Raw genomic sequence first — 10723 nt, 5'->3', positions numbered from 1 at the left:
AATTATTTATGGCCATCTACTTATTGCTATCCTGTGCTTTGGTTGCATTCTGATGGCATTATTAATACATTTGACATGACAAAATACCTCCTATTAGTCCAGCGTTGACTCGACCGCGTTTAGGGCGGGGCTGAAGGCGAAGTTTTGGCACTCTGCCAGCTAGTTTGCGAGCTTTAATTCATGGTTGTATTCATCTGATACGGCAATGTGTAACGTTTTTCTGTCAACTCTGCATAATCCTTCGCGATCGTAATCGCACGTTTGTCGATGGAGCAGACCATACTAAATGTTCTGACCGCTCTGAGGACATCAGAAGTTAGAGCGACTGATGGCAGCTGTACAAAGTACACAGGATACACCGTAATTTTAATTTTAATGGACATTAAAACAAAGGCAGATCACCTTACAATCTGGTAGGTAGCATTATTTGATTAAACACCGGCACCGTAACTTCATATTGACGCGCGGCTAAACAAAGGCAGAGCACCGTAACTCGTAATTTGAGCGTTCCAAAACAAAGCCAAAGAGCGGTAACTGATGTTACGGTGTTCTGCCTTGGTTTCTCATGGGCTTTTGGAAGTTACTGTTAAGACAAATCATTATTTTCTCGAAAAATAAACGGAATTGATTCAAGATACTTATCCACATGATAAAGAAGGTCTTGAATGTGCCAAAAATATAAATAACTCATTTTCGACCAAAAACGAAGTTACGGTCTTTTGCCTTTGCACGGCAGAGATGCAAAGAGAAGCAGATTATTTTGTGCATGATAGGCTGCATAGAGAACTCTGTGATCACATTCAAACCCAGTGTGGATTTCTGTCAGTCTCAAGATTTGTTGAGGATTCAAGAAATAGAGCAGCAGTAAATACATCGGAGTCCTTATATGGGTGTCTGAATGTAGTGCGGACTGCTTATGAATCCACACAAAGAGTCAGGTCTGAGGACAGTGATGTCCTGTTGCCTCCCCCTGTCATTACTGGACATCAGGGCAGACCTCGATACAGCATTTCAGGAGAGCACTTTCTCTTTTGGTATCTCTGGGAATGAACTGGCAAAGCATTGCAATGTGCTTAGGCATAAGCTCTCGGACTCTGTACAGGCACAGACGGCAGCTGGTGTTCAGCCACTGGTGTACGCAACACTATCAAGCGACAACCTGAACAGAGTTGTTGGTGAAACTCTTCAGTCGACAACAAACGCAGGAGAAGGATATGTGCATGGGAGCTTGAGGTCACGTGGGTTACGCATTCAAAGGCGTGTCAGACAGAGTCGATCCTATTGGACGGTCGTTCAGAAGACGGCGTGCAATCCGACGACGAATTTACAGTGTTGCAACTCCAAATCAATTATGGTGACTCCGATTTGGCACAGAGTTCTCTGTTATAAACCACAGATATCAGATCAAACAGCGCTGACGTGGAAACCAGGAGAAACACTTATCAGCAACCACAAATCCACAAATCAGCAACATTCACCATGGATTCAGGCTAATGTAGGAACTCTAACCATAACTATGGTATTGTGACAGAAATAGTCAAACACTTACAAGTACTACACATCTTTATCCAGCACTTCAAAACTATTATATCATATATAAATGTTATTTTAATGTGATGACCAACACATTTTTTTTGTTCATCCTTCAAAGATTGTCCTAAAACTAAAAATTGTAAGATGTAGGAAAACTCTTATTTAAACACTTATTTAAAAAATAAATTAAATTACCATTGTAAACAGTAGAATGCTTATTGGCTGTTTTCACTCCCTAATATATATATATATATATATATATATATTCACTCGTTTTGCTTTTTAATTAATATTAAGACATTATGAATGATAATAATTAATTTAATCTACACCCTAAATTAAGCGTAGTGCTTTATTGTCCGCCACCGGATACTCTCTGCAGAACTCAGTGTCTGCGGTGCCGTTAGTCTGAGCCTGTGAACTTAAAATAAAACTGCACACTGTAATATCTGTACGTTAAGTCTATTTATTATTAAAGAATTTGTCAGTATTACAGTTATTTTGGGGGAAATTTGAATAATTGCATTGCAAGCTGATTTAAGGTGTGCCCCTACACTGTAAAAAAAACAAAAAACATTTTTTTAGTTTTTGCCAATAAATTTTAGTGTTTTCCCTGTTTTTTTAAATTACAGAAATGTTTTATTAAAATTACAAAAAAAAAAAAACTGTTTATTGACGTGTAACGTAATTTAACAGAGAAACTTTGTATAAATGGAATACAGTATCTGTTTTTTAACAGATTTTCAATGATTATTTTTACAGTTAGTTTCTTAAAATTATGTTTTTTTTTTATTAACCTGCTGGCCTCTTTTAACACATGAAATACTGCAACAACTGTGTTAATTTCTGACACCCCTTAGCTTGTCACAGATTATCAGAGATCTGTTAAAAATAGAGATATCCTAGTTAAAAGTATATCTATCTACTTGTGTTAAGCAGGCCTCTTCTTTTTCTGTTTTTAAAACCAGTCTTAAAACCCATCTTTTCTCTTTAGCTTTTGACACCTAGTAAGATGTCGACTTTATTTGCTTGTTTTAATTTGTTACTTTAAATGCTTTTATTGTGTGCGTATTAATTGTACTCATGTTTATTTTTCGGTACAGCACTTTGGACAACTTTGGTTGTTGTAAAGTGCTTAACAAATAAAGTTGGTATGGTATGGTAAGTTTAGCTGTTTAAAAAAAAAGACTGTTGCAATTTAAATAATAAGCTACGAAAACCAATGCAAAAGACAAATCACAAACCTCTGTGTTCAGCAAATCATTTTCACGGCAATAATTATTTAAGCCAATCAGAATTGACACCTCTGCAACGTTGGTGGCGCACGCAGAAAGAAGCACGCGACATGATGAAGACGGCGGCGCGCTGGTGAACTATTCTGCTGTTTTCGAGGAAGCAACAATTGTGAGAGGTAACATCGAAAATATTTACTGACACAAAAATTCAACGCAATACTGGCATAGCTAGAGTATACATTAAGATTGACGACCGAAAACAAAACAAGTGTTACGGTTGTGATGCTTTTGTTGTTGTTCCTGCTGTCTCCTTCTTTAGGATTGGTCCTGGACTTTATGAGAAGCCGTTGGTGGTTGGACCAGAGAAAGAGGCCTGGACTATAAAATCCCCTGGAATTCCTCTGGAGGGAGCTCTCTGTTTTTTTTTGCTTGCACTTTGTTGTACTGTGTGTTTGACCTGTGAAAGTGTAACACAATGTCTGCTGTGCTCTTCCTGTGTAGAGTTAACAGAGTGCTGTTAGCCACCTAATTCTGGGTGATATGTTTTTAGAAACCTCAATGCTTGTGATTACATCTGTTATATACCAGCTACATGACTTTGAGAAGCTGTAGGGGGTGAGTGCCTCGTTTTTTTTGTAGGCCAAAAGGCCTTCACTTTTCTCCTGTTTACTGGATAGTTAAGGAGATAGGGTACTTTTTCTGTATCTTTTGTTTCTTTTATTTGTGATCATTAGGGAAGTTAGCTTTCTTGTGGGAAAGTTAGTTTCTGTTTGTTTGTTATTTTGGCATTAGCTCACCCCTGAAGATTTTGCTTCATATATTGCTTTGTTTGATTTACTTGATTTACTCAAAACACTTTGTAAACTCTGAGATACCATATTCTGAAAACAATCAAGAGAGCAAGAGAAGTCAAATAAAAAGACTAACTGAGAAGCATTGTGTTGTTGTTTGTTACTTCCCTGACCTAGACCAGGGTCCGTAACACAAGTAATGTATGTCAGATGTTACATTAGCTAGGTTGCAAATGCATTTTAGCTTTGTGTTAACGTTACCTGAACGCAATTTAACGTTGCATTTATAAGAACATTATCTTTGTGTTGGCTTGTATTTTTGTGGCCGTGACTGTGTGGCACGTGGCTGGCTTACTAAAAAAGTTAGCTAACTAAAGTTGACCACTGCTAGCAACATCTTTCAAATATGCTGCGCAATTAAGCGCATTAACTGGCCCAAAACATCGTCAAAATTATTAGAAAAAGATCATTGTTTGGGTTAAAGTGATAAGTCAACGTTGACTTTGGTTTCAAATGGTACACTAACAGCAGTCTCTAGCAAAAGCATCCACGATTCTCAAAAAAAAAAAAATCAGCAAATTTAGTGTAATTGATATACAGCTAAAATGACATAAGGAAAATACTCGTAGTGTGGTGCTAGATGGTCACATGGTAAAGGTTTAAGAAACAAACACTTTATTTCAATTTGTAAAGGCTTAACACTGAGTGACTGTTTCAGAAATGCCTAAATTACTGATTTTTTTGTGACTGAATCTGAGACTCAAGTAAATAAAGAAAATCAATGTTGCAAGTTTGTGAATGTGTTGCCACTATCCTTATAAACCTCATCAGGCATGGATATTTTTAAAAAGGAATTGAAGACTTATTTATTTAATCAAGCCTTTTGCGTTTGATTAGGTCTGAGAACTGTGAGTGATTTGTTGTTTGATTCCTTTGTGTCTTGTTTTAATGTAACTTAATGTCTGTATGTATTTTAGAGTTATTGATTAGCCTACTTATGGACAGAACTTTGGTCCATTCTAATGATTTTGAAAGTGCTTTATAAATAAAAGTTGAGTTGAGATGAGTTGAGAAGTTTGCAATATGGCAAGTGTTCTAAATGCTTTCACATGTCCTATATGTGGCATTTCTATGCAAACAGTGGAAGGGTATGTAAATCATCAAAAATTACACACAAATGAAGCACATGGTGAATATGCCTGTTGTGTAATTTGGTGCAAATCAAAGTTTACCAAGTATAATTCCTTTAAAAGTCATATGTTGCGCCACCATAGGCGGTCATCCGTGTCACAATGTGAAAACCGTACAGGGTCCACTGAAATGTGAAAAGCCACATTGCCAGAAACAATGCATTGATCTGAAAGACCTTTTAGATCATTTAAAGTTGCATGTTTCAAAGAAAGAAGAGGTGAAGTGCCCATTTAAAGGCTGTGGCAAAGCCTTTTCATTGAGGTCCTCTTTTACTGCACACATTTCTAGAAATCATAAAAAAGCTGCCACTGTGCACGTGTCAGCTATGTATCTTGTTGATTCTGTGCCAAGCCAGTCTTTTGATGTTGCTCAAAGTCCGTCAGATGTAAGCATTGACGAGCCTGAGGATATCCTGAACCCACCTGATATGAAAGGGCTATATATGAGAAATTTGTGTATGTTTTACATGAAGTTACAGGCCAAATACCTTGTACCTTCATCCACTATTCAGATGATTGTGGAACAAGTAGATAGTCTTAGTGATGTGTCACCAGTACACAAGAAATCAGCTTAAAGGTGTCCTGCAAGCTAATACGAGATTGACAGAGTCAGAAATAAAAGATGTTCTGGCAAGTTTAAATGATTCTAGCTTGCATGCATCCTGTAGCCCTGCACTCTCTTCTGAGTATTTGAGAAGGCAATATTTTCAGACAAACTTCTCTTACAGTATGGGCATCCTCAAACTATTAGTTTAGGCACTGATGATAATCGAAAGGAACAATTTGCTCAGTATATCCCAATAAAAGAGACTTTGCAGGCTTTGCTAAAAGACCCAATTGTGTGGAAAGAATGTACAAAGCATGAAGATGACACTTCTGCACATGTTCTAAGTGATGTAAGAGATGGATCTGTCTACAAGAGTAATACACTGTTTAGGGAGTCGGGTATAAGTATAAAGCTCATACTGTATCAAGATGCCTTCCGAGGTTGTTAATCCTCTTGGGTCAGCAAAAAAAAAAAAAAACAAGTCTATCGGCTGGCCAGACCCGAGCACCACCTAGTGGCCTGGATAAATACCGGCAGTCAGCTCGTCCATTGTTTGTGTTAACGGAGGACGGAGGGCGGAGGGCGGAGGGCGGAGGGGGGAGGGGGGAGGGGGGAGGGGGGAGGGGGGAGGGGGGAGGGGGGGGGTGGTATGTAAATGTGGCATTATTATTATGAGTTTATTATTTGTATTTGTTATTTTGTCTGCCTTTTTGTTTCTGCTTTTGTTAATGTATATATATATATATATATATATATATATATATATATATATTAGGGCTGGGTAAAAAATATCGATTTCTCAATTTTAATCGATTCTCATTTTTACGAAACAATATCGATTCTTAAATCCCAAGAATCGATTAGTCATCCTGTTTTCAGTTGATGAATGAATGGATCATTGTTGGGCGCATCCCATCCAATAAATCGCAATAATCTTTGTGCTTTGATATTATTGATATGAAACAAAGTCTCAGATTTCAAATTACGTCCATTTTCTTACGAAATTCAAAAACATAATTACCGTTTTGGCGCTGTGGCGTGAGATCGCTCTGGCTCAGCTCAGCTCAAGAGAAGCAACGGAAGCAACTCTTCCGCCTTAATAACACCAGTTACAGCGCGAGATAAACATGAATGAGCATCTGAAAGTGTGTTAAAAGAGTACAATTTATCGAAGTCCGTATCACGTCTCATGGAATCGCTCAATCAGCGTTTCAACCGTGCAAAGACGTTAGTAAACAATGTCATGTAATGTCACATTTACCTCAGAAAAAAACATATCCAGTGACCAAACTCGTTAGTCAGCTAGAAAAGTTAACTCTAGAGAGGAGCATTTTATTAAATATATGCACCATATTATATATTCATTATAATTTTTAATGTTCTTCAGTATTTAATGCATGTTTGAATAAATCTGGAAAGTTTTTTATGACAGCCACCATTTAAAATTGTATATAATTTCCTATAACTTTATTATTATAAAAATAAATACAAGTGTATTTTAAGTGTTTGTATACAAATCGGTTAATTTTTACCTTCAATATTATAGTAGGCTAATGAAGCCTATAGGCTACAACTGACTCCCATGGTTTACAGCATTAGCTAAGAGATTTGTTTTCATTGAGAAAATTTGCAATGTATTGTACCTGATATCCAAAATAATCGATATTGAATCGAATCGAATCGTAATCGAAATCGAATCGAATTGCAAGCTTGTGAATCGAAATCGAATCGAATTGTGAAATTTGTGTCAATACCCAGCCCTAATATATATATATATATATATATATATATATATATATATATATATATATATATATATATATATATATATTGGAAAATGTATATACTGAACTATATACTTACCTCATAAAGGTTTTGTAATGGTTTTAACTAAAGGGGCGGGGCTTGGACTATAAAAAGGAGCCCCAAATTCCTCACTTGAAGAATTTGGTTGTATATATAGATTCATATCTTTTCGTTGGTCTATATATTTTTATATTTTTTTTGGACTGTATCACTTCTCGAGCACTGTAAATAAATAGCATTTTATACCAACATCACTGCGAGTATTGCCATTTTTTTTTTTTTTTTTTTTTGCGAACCCAATTTTTGTTACTGGACAGCGGGCCTACGAAGACCCGTTGTCTCACATTTGGTTTACTTTACACTGGCCAACCTTGACCCGTTTTATCATTCCAGTGTTGAAAACTTGCAGCTTGTGCTCTTGTGTAGGGAAGAACACTTTAAATATTTTGGCCACGAAAAAGTGTTCTCCACAATGCTGTCAGATATCAAGGAACTGGAGACAAATGGGCTTGTGATATCTGGGCATGTTGTTAAGGCATCAGTTTTTTGCATTGCTGGAGATAATTTGGGGTCTCACAATATTGGAGGTTTCACAGAGAACTTCAGTACCTCCACTTACTTCTGTAGATATTGCCTGGTAACTAGAAGTGAGTTCTATGATTTCCAGAAAGGTGCACCACCTCGAACAGTGCAAAACTACAATGAGGCAGTACAACAGATAAGAAGTGGTGCCCTGACAGAATTCAGGGGTTTAAAATTTGATTCGGTTTTCAATTCCCTCACTTACTTTCATGTCAGCCAGCCTGGCCTCCCACCTTGTATTGGACATGATGTGTTTGAAGGAGTTGTGGCATATGACTTGGCCATGTACATCAAGCACTTTGTGAAGGTAAAGAAATTCTTTACTTACAGTCAGCTAAACCGGAGAATCAGGCAGTTCAGCTATCAGGGATCTGATGCCACTTCTACTCCTTCAGAGGTTGTTGAAAAGGGAGTTAAAATAGGTGGCCAGGCAACAGAAAACTGGTCTCTCCTGAGGCTTCTTATTATTATAATAGGTGAAAAGATTGCCGAAACAGATGATCCGATATGGCAGCTGACAGTCCAGCTGAAAGAACTTGTGGAATTAACATGTGCCCCTAAAATATCTCACTCTCAAGTTGCTCAAGTTTGGCCCACTCATAAGATTGTGGACTATGAGATTCGAAAGCAAGCATTCCTATTTCAAAAGATGTGTGAGAAGAACACAGAATTTCAAAAATGTGTGCCAGACACTTGCAAATAACCACCAACTTCTGCAAACATATCTAAACTCAAGTTCTGTCTTTGCTCCTACTTTGCAAGTGAAACAATCCACCCCTTTCCATGCAGAGTTGTACAGTGATGCAGTACGCAGTGCAGTAGAAGCAAGCTTGCCTGATCAGTGTGCTCTTGAAGCATCTACTGAGATACAGTGGAAAGGCACACTATACAGAAAGGGATTTTTTCCTGGCATGCCAACAGAGTTTGCACAAATCGAACTTATGCTAATAATGGATAAAAATGTGCACTTCCTTGTAACTCCTCATGGTTCACAGTATTTACCTGAGTTTGGACTGTATGACATTCACACAGCATGTGGAGGCATGATGTGCATAAATGGAGAGCTGTTGTTGGATTACTATCCATTGCCTGCTTATGCTTTTTGTGGAACTCGAGTAATTTCTCTCAAACATAGCATAGTAGATATTGAGTAGGAAATTTAATGCTGAGTTGTGACTGTGTGAGCACTAGGTAATATAAGGATGAGTACAGTAGACTGTGCAGGACTTGAGTATGGCTGAAGAGGTCCTTAAATGCTTGAAATTACATTTTAGAATTTAATTTTCAATAACAGAGTTCCATACATATTTTTGCGTAGTTAAAAACAGATAGTGATAAAAACGGTCACCACTTCACAAAGATGCAGAAACAAATCTACACACACATTAGGCTAATGTTTAAAGCTGATCATGAAATGGCTGCCTCTGAAGCTAAGAAATGAAGAATACATTACATTTTCCTTTTGGGCTGAATTGCACTTTGGATATTTATTTGGGCTAACACTGAATTACAATGTCTGACTCTCTTTTCTTAGTGATGGATGATGTAGACAGTGGTCTTTCTGACTTCATTTACTCTGTGCTGCCAAATTCAAGTTCAAATGACCTGCTGTTAGAGGCTCTTCAGACCTTGGGTGTGGAAACCGTGGCAGATCTTGTTAATACCCTCAGGCCAACTGAAGCTCGAAAATTGATTGCGAGATTTAAAGCTTTTTGTAAGTATACTTAATTGTAAGTTGTAAACACATAAAAAATATTATATCCTCACAACATAATGGATCAGTTGTATTTGAGTTTTGCAAAGCGATTTTGAAAGATTTTGCAGGCCTAAATCCTATTGTCTTCTGTCCAGCTGAAAAGGATGCCAAAGAGATTCCTGATCTGCCTACCAGAGCTGAGCCAGAAAGATGTATAAGCACACACACAGGAACAATGCCATGCAGAGACCATCCATCTACAAGTATGTGTGATGAAAATGTTTTGGCTTAATTAAAATATCACAGCGTATTTTCTAATTATTACTGTCTTTTGATCTGAGACAAACAAGCCTGATCAATACAATAAGGGATATTGTATTGTTCAGGCTTAGGGTTAGACTGTGGTGTATCAATATTACAACTGAAAATGCTTTATCATTTAAATTCGATGTTAAGCCTGGTAGAATAGATTAGTGTTTCACATACAGTAGCTGTTTTTTGTTGTCGTTTTTTCACACTCCATCAAAAATGTACTCGAGTTGTGGCATGTCTTCTGGTCATAGGCCAGTAGTGAATGCAAAAATTGAATGAACTATTGAATGAACTAAATATTTTTTTCTGCCCTCTCCAGGTGAATACAGTGCAGATCATTCCAACTCTCCACAGTCTTCCTAGGGCTCAAGTGAAGTCTCAACTCCTCATAGAAACACTCCAGTGGATAACAACTGGCACTTCAATTTTGAGATACCCTGGAGTAAAATGCCGTCAGACCTTACCAGAAAGCTCGAAAATAAAGAGCGGCCAACAGGACGTGAAAGACGTGAAATGATTCGCCTGATGTTAGGAGAGATTCTAACCATGGGCCCTACACCAGGGAAGAAACATCTATCTGAAATTGCCAGGAAGATTGTTTCAAGATATCCTCTGTCATTTAGAGATGTTATTGAAGATCAAGTTGTTGGTAGTGGTTATGACTCCCTTACCAAGCAGCTGCAGGCTCGACTTGACAACATGAAAAGAGGGAAAACCTCACTTTACCTGAAAAGACAGACGTCCAGCACAAGTGAGGGAGAAGACCCACCTTCCAAGATAAGAAGAGTGCATACATATGGTTGCACAAATTGGCAACCAAAACGGCTCCCACCGGGTGAAACTGAGGAGACTCAGAAATGTGCACAAGAAGAATTAACAAAAACAAAAGCAAGAACACCAAAAGTATTCAAGACATTAAAATATAATTTTAATTATATTATTATATATAATAAAATTTTATAAATTTATTTTAATTAAAGAGCGCTTTTAAATGCCAGTAAAAGCATAGGCTACTGTCAGTTAAAGGAGAA

This window comes from Squalius cephalus, assembly GCF_949319135.1.
Source record: "Squalius cephalus genome assembly, chromosome: 14".
Taxonomy (NCBI): Eukaryota; Metazoa; Chordata; class Actinopteri; order Cypriniformes; family Leuciscidae; genus Squalius; species Squalius cephalus.
Note: the sequence above shows the minus strand (reverse complement) of the source record.